The 13,767-nt window shown below is 40.1% G+C and overlaps 1 protein-coding gene and 1 long non-coding RNA gene across 10 annotated transcripts in view; one reads left to right on the top strand and one right to left on the bottom strand.

Moving 5' to 3' along the window:
- LOC144299352 (uncharacterized) overlaps window positions 1–13,767 on the top strand; it is a 145,737-nt gene that overhangs the window by 112,706 nt on the left and 19,264 nt on the right. For 5 of the 9 annotated variants that reach the window (XR_013366090.1, XR_013366091.1, XR_013366087.1 and 2 more), the window contains one exon: window positions 3,260–3,820. The exons of 2 other annotated variants lie outside the window; for them this stretch is intronic. The gene's annotated coding sequence lies outside the window, so the exon portion shown is untranslated. Of the gene's footprint in view, window positions 1–3,259; window positions 3,821–8,082; window positions 8,621–13,767 lie in introns of those variants that run through there. 2 more of the 9 variants (XR_013366089.1, XR_013366093.1) reach the window with 2 other exon arrangements.
- Window positions 693–3,532, bottom strand: LOC144299353 (uncharacterized). Its single transcript, XR_013366099.1, has 2 exons — window positions 3,166–3,532; window positions 693–1,075 (listed from the first exon to the last, which is right to left on the bottom strand). It is a non-coding gene; the product is annotated as an uncharacterized LOC144299353 (long non-coding RNA).

Here is a 13,767-nt window from a genome sequence, read left to right as displayed (position 1 = left end):
TTCTATGTAGAGTATCATGTCATCGGCGAAGAGGGAGAGTTTGACTTCTTCTTTGCCAATTTGAATGCCTTTAATGTCTTTTTGTTGTCTGATTGCTGAGGCTAGGACTTCCAGTACTATGTTGAAGAGCAGTGGTGAGAGTGGACATCCCTGTCTTGTTCCTGATCTTAGGGGAAAGGCTCCCAGTGCTTCCCCATTGAGAATGATATTTGCTGTGGGCTTTTCATAGATGACTCTGCCTATATTCAGAGTATGAAAGTGTTATAACAAATTTGTATGCCGATAAATTGAGCTACTTTGGTGAAAAATGACAAATTCCTTGACAAATAAACCTTACTGAAACTGATTGGATGTGGAGAACGGAGAGCCCTCATGCACTGTTGGTGGGAATGTAATTGGTGCAGCTACTGTGGAAGACCGTATGGAGATAATTCAAAAAATTAAAAATAGAACCGCTGGGTGATCATGCAACCCCATATCTGGGAATGTAGGCAAAGAAGCTGAAATCAGGGTCTCAAAGACGTATCTGCGCTTCCATGTCCATTGCATTATTATTCACAATAGCCAGGACATGAAAATAACGTAAACGCTATCCATAGGCTGACAAATGGAGAGAGAAAATGTGATGTTTGCACAGTAGAATACTGTTTGGACCCAAAAGAAGGAAGGAAGCCTTTCCATTTGAGACAACATGGAGGAATCTGGAAACTTTATGCTGAGTCAAATAAGGCAGAAGGAGAAAGACAAACCCTACATGGTGTCATTTACATGAGATATCTACCATGGGCAAACTCATCGAGGCACAAAGGAGAATGGTAGTGGTAACGTGGCTAGGTGGTGGGAAATGGGGACGTATTAGTCAAAGGCTATAAAGTTTCATCTATGCAAGATGAGTGAGTCCTAGGGATCTACAGTGCAACATGGTGCCTATAGTAAAAGGCACTGCTCACAAGGGTGGCTGGGTGGCTCAGTTGGCTAAGAGCCGGAGCCGGCCTCTTGATTTAATTTCAGATCAGGTCATGACCTCAGGGTCGTGAGATTGAGCCCCATGCAGGCTACTCTTCCTTCCATCCACCTAAATAAAAAAAATAAAAAATTGCTAAAAGGGTAAATATTTTATTAAATATTCTCATCACACACAAAATAGTAGTAATAACCATTTCATGGATATTTGTCAAGTTGTATGCATTAAATATGTAAAGCTTTTAGTATATCAATCATATCTCAATAAAGTGATTTAAAATATATATAAAATATATACATATATACAAATATATGTGTATTGATACAGTACATATATGTATATATTATCTTCAAAGTGCTTTACAAAAATGAAAACAAAGAAACACTCAAGAGACAGAAAATTTGAATAACCCATTGTCTCTGGAAGAAACAAAATTTCTTCCCAGAAACTTTAAAATAAAAAAGTAAGGTCCAAATGGTTTTACTATTGAATTCTATTAAACAGGAAAGGAACAAACACTACCAATCTCATACAAACACTTTTTACAAATGCTAAAATAGAAGAAGATGTAATACTTTCCAGAAAATTCCTGATATTTAAAAATTATAAAGACATTACAAGAAAATAATTTATAGGCCAATTTACTTAGACCAATGAGCTTTAGAAACAAAACGTGTATTGAAAATAAATTAAGTAACGCATAAGAATGACATCATCGCAGGAAGGGATGGTCGGTTTGACATTGAAAATCCAATCAATATATTACCTATTATTAATGGAAAATAAAGGAAAATAATGTCATCCCAATAGGTGCAGCAAAAGCATTTGGCAAAACGTAATACCCTTTCATGATAATTTTTTTTTCTGAAAACTTGAAATTAATGGAAACTTCCTCAATCTGATAAAGAGCTTCTATACAAGACACTGAGATAAATTATACATAAAAATAAGACAGCGAATGTTTCCCACATAAGATTAAATAAGGTGTGGATGTCATTCTTACTTTTATTCACCATGTCTGAGGTGTCCTTACCACTACAATGAGCTAGAAATAGAGGCAAACATTTTGAAAGGAAGAATTAAAACTGTGCATATTCACAGATGACGATTGTTTTTACTCTATTATGTGCACTATCCTGAGGATTAGGAAAGTTACCATAACTAGTAAGTAAATTTAACATACTCTCAGGTACAAGGTCCATTAACAGGGATCTATTTTGCTTTTGTATGCCAGCAGCAAATTTAAATATAAAATTAAAAATAACCCTATTTAAAACAATTTCAAAATATGAAGCAATTAAGAGGAACTTCTGCACGGAAATGGAAAGATATACTATGGTCACTGCCACTGTTTTCAATAATTTCAGATTATAATCCTCTTAATTTAATCTATAGATTTAATGTAATTCCAATTGCCTTTCCAGGCAATTGTTTTTGGTTAAATTGAGAAACTCATTCTGAGATTCATAGGGATACGCAAATGACATGGAATTGGTAAAATATCTTTTTAATTGGAACATTTGTACTGTCTGAACTCAAGACTTACCATAAAGCTAGACTAGTCAAGACAGTTTGGTGTTTGAATTATCTAGACAGATTATTTTTAATGAATTACTTCTAATGAATACACTGAAACCCCATCAGGTAAACAGAGAATAATATACATATATTGAAGTTGTCTGAATTTTGCCTACTATAAATCATATTGTACCTAACATTTTCTGAGCATAAATCTTTTTTTAATTGGATTCTTAGCATAAACTTCAAGGCTTGGAATTACTGGAAACAAAGCTTTCATTCTTTGATGCCAAATTGCTTTACACAACAGTTATTCAAAGTTCCATTGTCCTAGCATATTTCAGAGTAATTGAATCTTAATCATTGAAGGATTATAAATAGAACAATAACATACTCTAATTTATAATTTAGGAGGGAGAAATGAGACTGGGGACAGTAAATATACTTAGGAACTGATTACATTAGACAATGCAGAAAATGATGTGAGCATAGGCAGCAACTGAGCAGCCCTTGGAATCCATTCATTTGTTTCTACAATTACCTAATAAATATTTATTGGTCACCCACTCTGTTCCAGGCAGTATGCTTGAGATAGAAATGATTTAAAGCTTACACCTTACTACCAGCTTAAAAACAAAAACAGGATGAGCTTATATTTGAGAGTTAGGAAGGCTTAGTGGTACCTGGAGACTTTCTGAAGATCCCATTTTCTGGCTTGATGAGTAAAGTGTACATAAGGTCCATTCATAACCACGTTTCTTATTTCTTTTCCTGAAGCCTTGGACCCATCATTTCACTTGAGTAACTCTTCAACTCTTCCCTCAAGTGTCAACGAAGATGTCTGTCCCTCATCAAGGCTTCATGACTCTTCCAGTCCCCTACTCTGTCCCCTGAGCACAAATGAGGTCACAATGCCTCCAACAGAAAAGCTTCAAGGAGTCAAATTTGCAATCTAAGAAGACCTGAGTACTGGTTGCATCTGACAGGCTATCAATCCTTTCTGAAGAGACAATCTTCCCTAGGACCATCTCATCAACACCCCCGTAGCACCTTGCCATACTGAGCTGTACTTATTTCCATTTTCATTCATCTCTCTCCAAGGCAACAAGCTTCAGTTATTCTATCCTCCTGACAGGCTTGGGTAAAGTAATTACGCATTTGAATGGATCCTGGATCATGCCAAAAGAGAAGTGGTGTCCAAATTTCATCACATATCGATTCTGTGGCGGTTTGTCCAGAACTTGATTCAGACCAACACAATTACCGTTGTTACACTTCGTTTAAAAGTGTTCTCAAAATAAATAAATAAATAAATAAATAAATAAATAAAATAAAAAAGTGGTCTCAATAGTATCAAGTGCCAGGTTTTAGAACGGATGGTCTTTTGTGTATTTCAATGTATATTTTTGAAATTTTCTTGTGTATCAACACTTGAAACAGAATCATGATTAATATATATATATTTTTAAAAAGCCTGTTTGTTTTTAATTGACAAGAAGGAAAACATTCTCCGCCGTTACACTTAGATTATAGCTTTATTGTTAGAAAATGAAAAGTCAGCCTTAGAAACGACAAATACCCACCATTTGCTTTGATGTGGATGGAACTGGAGGGTATTATGCTGAGTGAAATAAGTCAATCGGAAAAGGACAAACATTATATGGTCTCATTCATTTGGGGAATATAAAAAATAGTGAAAGAGAATAAAGGGGAAAAGAGAAAAATGAGTGGGAAATATCAGAAAGGGAGACAGAACATGAGAGACTCCTAACTCTGGGAAACGAACTAGGGGTGGTGGAAGGGGAGGAGGGCATGGGGTGGGGGTTACTGGGTGACGAGCACTGAGGGGGGCACTTGACGGGATGAGCACTGGGTGATATTCTATATGTTGGCAAATTGAAGACCAATAAAAAAATAAATTTATATATATAAAAAAAAAGTAAATGAAAAGTCCGGGGATGCTTGGGTGTCTCAGCAGTTGAGCAACTATCTTTGGCAGAGGGCATGATCCTGGAGTCCCAGGATCGAGTCCCACATTGGGCTCCCTGCATGGAGCCTGCTACACTCTCTACCTATGTCTCTTCCACTCTCAATCTGTGTCTCTCACGAATAAATTAATAAAATCTTAAAAAAAAAAGAAAGAAAATGAAAAGTTAGTTTTGATGGTTCCTGGTTTCTTTACCTGGTTTAGTTTTGATGGTTCTACACGATTCCAATCGAATACACAGCATGCTATATGTTGGGTACATGCACAAATGCTTTTTCCAAAATGATACCTTTTCTCTTTCATGAAACTTGCTTGCTTGATCATATGGCATTCAGAAATAATTAGCAAAGAAGTATACAAATAACTGAGTTGCGACAATAATGTCTTGGCTTACTCAGAACTTTTTTGTATCCTTGATAATTATAACATTCCAACAGCATCTTATTTTCAGTAAAAAGATGATTAGGTGATGAGATTAGTAATTTTTCGTCATCAGAGAAAAGGAAAGTATTTCCAACATAATTTTTTTCCCAACATAATTTGGTACTATAGATACATCATTTCTTGGTTGTTATAAGATCTATGAGAGCTGAGATTATCATTTTTTTCCTGTGATTGCTCTAAAAACAGGCTGGTATATCACCAGCCAACAGGGTCTCTATCTCTACAGGCACCATGACTGCATCTAGGCAGGGAGTTCATGACCCAGCCATACAAGTTTCCCTCACTGAACAGGTGGGATGGATCCAAAGAAATACCTGTACTCCTCACTCCTTTTCTTTTGGTGAATAGATCTCTATTTCATTTCTGTTATCTGTGACAGAAAATTGGGGAAAAACATTGGCTCAGTCAGTTAAGCATCTAATTTTGACTCAGGTCATGATATCAGGGTCGTGCAATCAAGCTCTGCAATGGGCTCTGCTCTCAGCGAGTGGTCCATGCTCTCTTTCTCTCCCTCTTTTTCTTTAAAAAAATAAAATAAATAAACATATGCCTAACCTGATTCATTTGATGGAAACTTGTTCATCATCTTGCATATATAAGGGATTTGAATGGATCTGTGACAAATAATTTTTAGTTGATAGAGAATTTTCTATTCTATACATATCTCAGCAAGGGCACCTGAGTGGCTCCATCGGAGGAGCGTCTTCCTTCTGCTTGGGTCATGGTGTTGGGGTCCAGGTCTTGGGGTCCTGGGATCGAGTCCCACATCGGGTTCCCTGCTGAGTGGGGGAAGTCTGCTTCTCCCTATGCCTCTCATCTCACTTGTGCTCTTTCTCTCTCAAACCAATAAAAGCTTTAAAAAATTTTAAAAATCTCAGCAAGATAAGCAGATTATAATTTCATTGTAGGAAACATGTTGTTTTACTGAAAGGAGACTAAAAGCTACTTCCATATGTGGTCAGTCAGTCAACTGAGGCTCACAGTGAGTGCTGACTCTCCAGTAGTGATACTTAGGACAGGACCAGCATTCAGGAATCAAAGAGGGTGCGTGCCCAGCACAACCTCTCCCTCACTCACACCGGAGGGGCCGGTAGAGGCTGTGAAGCTCAGGCACCTAGGTTGTGAGGATCACAGTATGGGGCAGGGAGCCTCCTCCTGGACAGCAGAAAGTCTGAAGGTGAACTAGCATCTGTGCAAAGTTTAAGACAGGCAGGTGCCAAGTTGCAAGAGGTCCAAGGGGAATCCCAGAGTCAGTCAAACTGAGTAGCTAGATGGTGGCCACGTCAGGAGAAGAGGCAGGTCTCAGAGCTAACAGTGTGCATGGGGTTCAGGACGATCCTGCGTGAACCTAGAGCTGCCACAGCACTGGGAATGGAGATGATCTGATGGGGGCACAAGGTATGGTGGGAAGCAGACCTAGAAATGCATCTGTGCAGATTAAAAACCCTTGAAAACCCTTGAATGGAGGAGTTGGCGCAAAGCTTTGAGTGTGGCTGGTTTATCATCTCTCGCAGAGCTAGGCTGAGAACATATTTGTGGGATGAAATGAGCCACGTCTGACCCCAAGGGGCGTGTAGCTGAGTGTCATGCAGAGTGGACTCATAAACGAGCAACCACAGAACCTCTGGCACTGCTGTGAGTTTCCAAAAATATGCGTAAGCAAGTGAACCAACGCTCACAAGAGCGAGCAGGACACAGCCACCGGTGTGAGGCTCAGGATCCTGACACCGTGACAGCCTAGACAGGCAAGGTGGACAACATGAGGAAGTCTTTCTCCTCTGGGTTTGGTCCCAAAACAGGAGTTAAAGCCTGCTCCCATATTTTCTCACAAGATAAAAAGCTTTCACTCAGCTTGATTCAAGAAAGACTTGGCATTGCTTGCATCTGGGATTTTGATTTCGTTGTTGTGGTAGCAACATTATTGGGGGAGATCTCAGCTGAATTTCTAGTGAAGTACGTGGCCGTTTCAGGCTGAGATTGGACCTGCCATCCAGGGTTTACATGTATTCAGTTGGCGACAGTAGGCCTGCGTGGACTTGCTCTGGGAAGCACCAGACTCCTCTGAAAATTTCTTTGTGCATTTTATTTTATTTTTTATCAAAAGAAATTAGTTCTGTGTTTGACTTGGGTATGTGTGTGTGTGCATGTTTGTGTGTCTTCCTTGGTGCTATAGCTACGGTCCAGAGATGGCAGGCCTGTTTGCTCGGACACGCTCACTCAGAAGTAGCATTAGTGCTAAAAGACAATGATGAAAAAAATGTATTTTTTTTTTTAAATGCAGTTATCAACAAATGAGGAAAAAAAAAGATTTAGAGATATATTTACAAAACTGTGGTTTAAAACACTTTCACTCGTTGAAGCATTTGACTTTGGAAATAAAGATACTTGGTCTAAAAAAAATAAAATAAAACAAAACACTTTCACTCTTCAAAGAAAGAGAAGCTTAAGTATTGTAAAAAAATCATTCAGTATCCTCACAGATGCTAAAATAAAGACTATTTGAGGTCAAAATACAAAGTTAGATGTGAATGTAAGATTGAAAGGAAGCGTAAAATTTTAGTTTAGTTCTGGTTCTGTGATCCTGTAAGTAATTGTAAATATGCCCGTATGTAGGAAAGGCTTCATAAATATATTTGTACCTATAGACCAGGTTAGTATGATGGAGAGGAATATAATAAATAGTTTAAAAATTATAATAAATTTTCCAAGACAATTTTTATATGAACTAAGTCTGTTTCCAGGTGTTCCACAACTGTGAGTAGATTATCTTAAGTACCCGACAAACAGCCTATTTCGATTTTACTCGCCACACCTACATGATATAATCAAACTGGAAACATAATTAAGGGGTGCCTGAGTGGCTCAGTCATTAAGCATCTGGCTCTTGCTTTCGGCTTAGGTTGTGATCTCAGGGTCGTGAGGTCGAGCCCCATGTCTGGCTCCATACTCAGCGCTTGAGATTCTCTACCTCTGCTTCTCCCCCACTTTCTCTCTCTCTCTTATAAATAAATAAAATCTTAAAATAAGAAAAAGGAAAAAAAAAAAACATAATTAAGCACTAAGCAGCTAAAAAATCAAGGAAATCAACTTTGGAGTGTTACCAGGAAAATGGTGTCCGTGGTGTGTTTCCCAATATTCCTATAATCCTTGTTTTATCTTTCCTACCCAGAGAAGCAACATCTCAGCAGCATTTCTCAGGAAAAGTATGTTTTCTCAAGATTTTAGGGGCTTCCAGTGGATGTGTATAAAGGACTTTTCTGGACTGTTTTCTGGGATCCTGTTGTTTGACATTTTCTCATAGAAGCCATCATATTTGAACTGGATCTTCCAAGAACCCTCTGAAGAGCGAGATGCACCCCCAGGACACTCAGTTGGGACACTGCACTCCTGGCACTGTGTGCTCACTGGCTCTTTCCTCGGGCAGCCAGATTAAAAGCGGGCTTACTTCTCAATGGCTTGTTTTCTCTTAAGTGTCCATTAGAGGGGCTCAACGGCTTTATTTGACTTTTGCAAAATGAATTTTCTGTTTAGATCCCACATTTGTTGGAAAAGAGATCTTGGGTTCATCATCTATTTTGAACTGAAGGGTGCTCACTCCCTATATCCTAAACACCACAACGTGACTATTTCTTGTATGTTTTCCAATGGGAGAAAAAAACCCTCAATATTCCCTAAAGGAAGATCCTGTGCACACGTGGGTGTCTGCTTGACATTTTTGTCCCAAACCCCATGGGTTAGAGGTTTAAGGAATATCCTGCATTTGTGGAGATGAGCAAAGGATCAAGCAAATCTGACTTAGACAATGATCATTAGGGGGCACTGTTCTTGTGTCTTGTAGGATGAAGCCCCATCACACATATATGGATTGTGCTTGACAAGAACCTGGTGTGTGTTACGTACTCAAGAAGTGTTAGTGATCACACTTACCGTAGAAGAACTCTCAGGGACGGCGATATTATCAATGACCCGACACGAGCTGAGCACCCACACGCTCCTGCCTATACCCTCTTAATGCTACTGCGACCCGGACTCTACTCGAGTCAGTGATAGATATTTAACTGGAAGAGTCAGGAACTCTCACTGCTCCTCTCCCCTAAACATCAGTGACCGGAGATCCCACAGGGAGGGGTGTTATCTCTGATAGCACAGCTTCACACCAGGCATCTTGGTAAAGATGCTCCCAGGGGGTCAGGCCAAGGCCTTACATGGGAACCATTTATTCACATAGTCTCTTGTGTTTCACCACCGGCTGCCCGTATTCATTACAGGGTTTCTCTTTGGAGTGCTGTCCTAGGAACAGGCTGCTCCTAAGCCAACAAGAAGTAATAGTTTCCTACTGCTGCTCTAATAAATTGCCATCAAATGTTGCTCAAAAAATACAAATGTGTCAGCTCACAATTCTGTAGGTCAGAAGTCTGACCCAGGATTTAAGGAAAGTCAAGGTTCCCATCGGGTTGTGGTACTTTCTGGGCTCTAGGGGAGAATCTGTTTCCCTGCCATTCCTGGCTTGTGCAGACCTCGCTGGCCTGTGGCTTCTGTCTTCAGAGTCAGGCAGAGGTGGGCAAAGTCCTCACCTGGCATCCTCTGACTTCCTCTTCTGCTTTCCCCTAATTTAGGATTGGGGAGCCTCAGGATAACATTGGGCTCATGTGGGTAATCCAGGATCAGCTGTTGAGCACCCAAATTCCCTTCTGCCACATGGTGCTCTGTATTCACAGGGTTTAGATTACTCATTACACCAACTGTAGACAGTTGGAACCAGGGGAGTCCTAGGAAAAAGACTGTAGGATTCTGGACATGGGTCAGTCATGAGTGGGAACATAGTAGGACCACATCACTGTTAACAGGCCCCTGCAACACCACCAGCCACGTTCCTGTGGGAGGCTCAGAAGGGTGAGAGGTGGTTCCTGGCCTCGTGCAGTGTCTGGCCCCTGAGAAATGTGGGGGAGATGCTCATTATGAAGGCTGAGAACCATCGATGCATCTGTGGAACCAGAAAATGACAGGCTGCTGGTGATGAATCATCAACATAAGCCAAGTGTGAAGGCACAGAGCACCTTTTCAGCAGGAAGAGACCCCATCTTGGGAGCCAGGGGGCGTGATTGTGCTGAAGACAGGCCCAGGTCTCAATCATAAGGGGAGCATAACTTTGAGAAGGCATTAGTGTCTTGGAAAATCACACAAGCTATAGGAGCAGTGACCTGGAGGAGATAACTAGCTGTGGAGCCAGAGGTACTGAGCCACCATCGACACCTCCATCCACTGTATGGAGGGGTTGCATTTACTGCTTCAGAGAACAAGAGCCCTGGAGCCATGACTGGGCTGCAAGGAGGACTCAGCTGAGGTGGAGATGCTACAGGACACGGAGGCACTCCCAGGCAGCATGCTCCCTCTTTGCTACCAGGCTGAGAACTAGGCTCAGATCGAACAAGGTGCTACGGTAGACATCAGACGTCATCAACCTCAGTTTTTCATAGCAATGGTCATGGCAGACCCAACAAGAGCAGAGAACATAGCATCAGATGCATCTTCAAAATGAGTTTCAGTGTCAGCTTACCATGTGACGTCAGGTTGTGTTTCTTCTTCTACAGCTGGCAAGTCCAAGTATGAACAAGAACCATTTTAGGAGATCTTCAAGTCCATCCCGCTTCTTGGGTTTCGCTGAGAATCTTGGTTTGTGAATCCATGAAAGACAGCGCTTGGAGCCAACTCTGTCCATGTTAAACCACGTTTCGATATATTTCAGAGAGGTGCATCGTGTAAGATAAGGATCAAAAATACCTTTTGATTGAGGATATATGAGCACCTGACAACTCTTCAATGTCACGTGTCACAGAGCAGTCATTGCCCCCCATGCACCCCACCCAAAAATTGTCCGATTTTCTGAGTCTAATTTCCCAAAGTCTGCAGGAAGGACTGATGGGCCTGGTGCAGGTGTAGAACTTGGAATAATACAAGATTGTCTACTAGGATATGAGGTCACACTAACAGAACAGAGCTAGCTGGCCTACGGAGTGAGCGGCCAGGTGGGGATGCACAGCCAGGCTCGTGCTTCCAGTGCTGGGTTCTCGCTGAGGCTTCTTAATCCTCCTTGGATATTTGAGATGTAACAGCCTCATTGGAGTTAACCTACTTCTGCTCAAGTCAGTTCTAATGCCCGGGTGCCATCTGAAAACAAAACTTTCTAGTCACATAGTTCTCGTTGCATATTTCCCTCCTCTAGAATTGATTGTCACTATCTGCTCCATCTATTGTTTTGTAGCTGAATAATATGCTCTGATTCTCTTATTTCTTCTCTCCCATCAGGGTTTGGATGTCCCAGCATTATTATATGGGAAAGGAAAGCTGGTTCTATGTCAATGTAGCTGAAGGAATTTCTGGAGTGAAAAGACCTTAGCCTTTCTGCTTTCCCAGCCACTGCTGGGGCAGACGGATGCTTTCTCTGAGGCCAAAGGAAGAGCATGTCTTATTTTATCAACTGCAATGGGCACCATTGCAAAGAAATATATCTAGATGGGAAGAGTATGTTATAAGCATTTTAGGAAACCAATATCTTTTATAAAATATGGCTACAAGTATATTGTAGTTGTAAATCAAGAGGAAGCCACTCTGACTTTGTCATACAGACATATCTATATGAAATGAAGTTTTATAAGCTTTGGCCTTTTTACAGCTCAACAAATATAAATTCTTGTTCCTTCTCACAGAGTAAATTGTTTCCCCAGAATACCAGGGTTAGTGAGTATATTTTTATGGGCTCCAACGTGAAGTTAGAATTATCAATGTAAAATGAAAAAAAAATGACAAAATAATTTAGGTAGGCCACTGTTTCAACAATGGGAATGCACATGTCTCAAAATTGCACATACAACATCCTATCAATATGTATAATTCATGATGCGTGCTCTCTGTGCATGGGTAAATGAAAGACCTCTTGGTTATGTGTTAATTATTAGACCACTCATTATCTCAGGTAAGAAAACAAATTAACACATTGTAGAAATCGTTTTGTCGCTTTTTTAATGAAGAAGTAGGCCTTTTAAACCCTAATTTATCATCTTCAGGAAAAGAAGTCTTTAAAGAAACAAATGGCTAAATCTATAGATAAACACATAGAGTTTCTAGAATGTTTTAAAGTTCGTTTTTACCATAATTGAATGAGAGAAAACGCACGTGTTCCCTCATGGGTTTTGATAATAGTAAAGGTACACGTAAATACATTTCCCACAGAGAACTTAATTATTTAAGTAGAATTAAAAGAGAGTTCTCCCCAAAGCCCACACTTTAATCTAAATGCCTTTACGTAAAAAGATGAGGTAGTGGGAGTCAAATTCTACATGCTGGAAAAAGTATCTGACCTGGAATCTGGAACCTACAGGACTAGCAATAAGATAAAATAAAAAGGAGACCAGTATTTAGGGAAGCAAGAGTATTCCAGGGACATGAGGACAGTGGTCTTTTCCCTTTCATTGTTCTCTAGCACACATGCTTCTCATCATGCTTCTCAGACGCCTGTTCTGCTCAGACGACCTCTAGCTTTCTTTATTATGTCTGTTATTTCTTGGTAGGCTGGAATCTTCTATAAATCTGTTTCAAAGATTTCAGTAGTTCCATTTCTGGTGAGTTAATTGAGAAAATTTTGGTACCCACACTCATGTCAAAATTGTAGTTTTGAAGTGAGCATAAAAATATCCAGCTGCAGGGCTCCTGGGTGGCTCAGTTGGTGAGGCGTGTGCCTTCAGCCCAGGTCATGATCTTAGGGTCCTGGGATCGAGTCCCTCATTGGGCTCCCTGCTCAGCGGGGAGTCTGCTTCTCCCTCTCCCTCTGCTGTTCCCACTGCTTGTGCTTATGCTCTATCTCATAAATAAATAAATAAATAAATAAATAAATAAATAAAATCTTTTAGCTATATCAAGCTTAATTTTACCTTTCCTTGCCGTTTTAAAAAATATTTATTTATTTATTTATTTATTTATTTATTTATTTATTTAAGAGAGAGAGCGAGAGAGCAGGAGGGAGGGACAGAGAGAGAAAGTATTGAAGCAGCCTCCCCACTGAGCTCAGAGCCCAGAGAAGGCTGGATCTCATGACCTTGAAATCACGACCTGCATGGAAATCAAAATTCAGATGCTAAACCAACTGAGATGCACAGACACCCCTACCTTTTTCTTTTTCTTGTATAGAAATGATCCTGACACCTTCTTTTAAAAGCATGGCATGGAATTTGAAGATTCAAATGATAGGAATTTTCCATTTTTCAGCTGAATCTCCTCATGAGAAATAGTTGACAATTTGAGAAACTACATGTTGACTGCATCAAATGACAAGAAATATTCTAGCACTTTATGCCTTCTGTGTTGCTCCTTGAAGATCCCATTTTTATATGTTTTTCCTACACTTGATATTTTGAATACGTTGCTGTCATAAAAAAAATATGCTCAGACACATTTTTAGTCCCTGTTGTAAATTGTGTTGCATTAACAGGCTGGTGTGTGGATGGACCCCTACTAAGGTCTGCAGGGAAGGGAAGGAGGAGGGCATCTAGGGATGGGTGAGGGATGGCAGCAAATTAATATGATTCATATGATGTGTTTGCTATCCACAAAGTATTTTGCAAAAATAGTGCCCTGGGAGAAAAGCCAGTGCTACTTTAATTTTGAATTAGTAATGATACTTCTTTCTTGTTGGCACTGAGATAAAATGAATTAAAAAAATTGGAGAAACTCTAAGCAAACAAGACACATCCATAATATATTTGCACGTGAAACCATGGCAAACCAACTGTTAGTATTTTCTCTGTGTGGAAGTCCCGGTATGTATCACTGTTGTACTCCCTTGAACAGCTAGGTCCCC

Source organism: Canis aureus, chromosome 27, assembly GCF_053574225.1.
Source record: "Canis aureus isolate CA01 chromosome 27, VMU_Caureus_v.1.0, whole genome shotgun sequence".
NCBI lineage: Eukaryota > Metazoa > Chordata > Mammalia > Carnivora > Canidae > Canis > Canis aureus.
The sequence above is the reverse complement of the archived record's forward strand: the minus strand, read 5'-3'. Positions and strand labels throughout refer to the sequence as shown.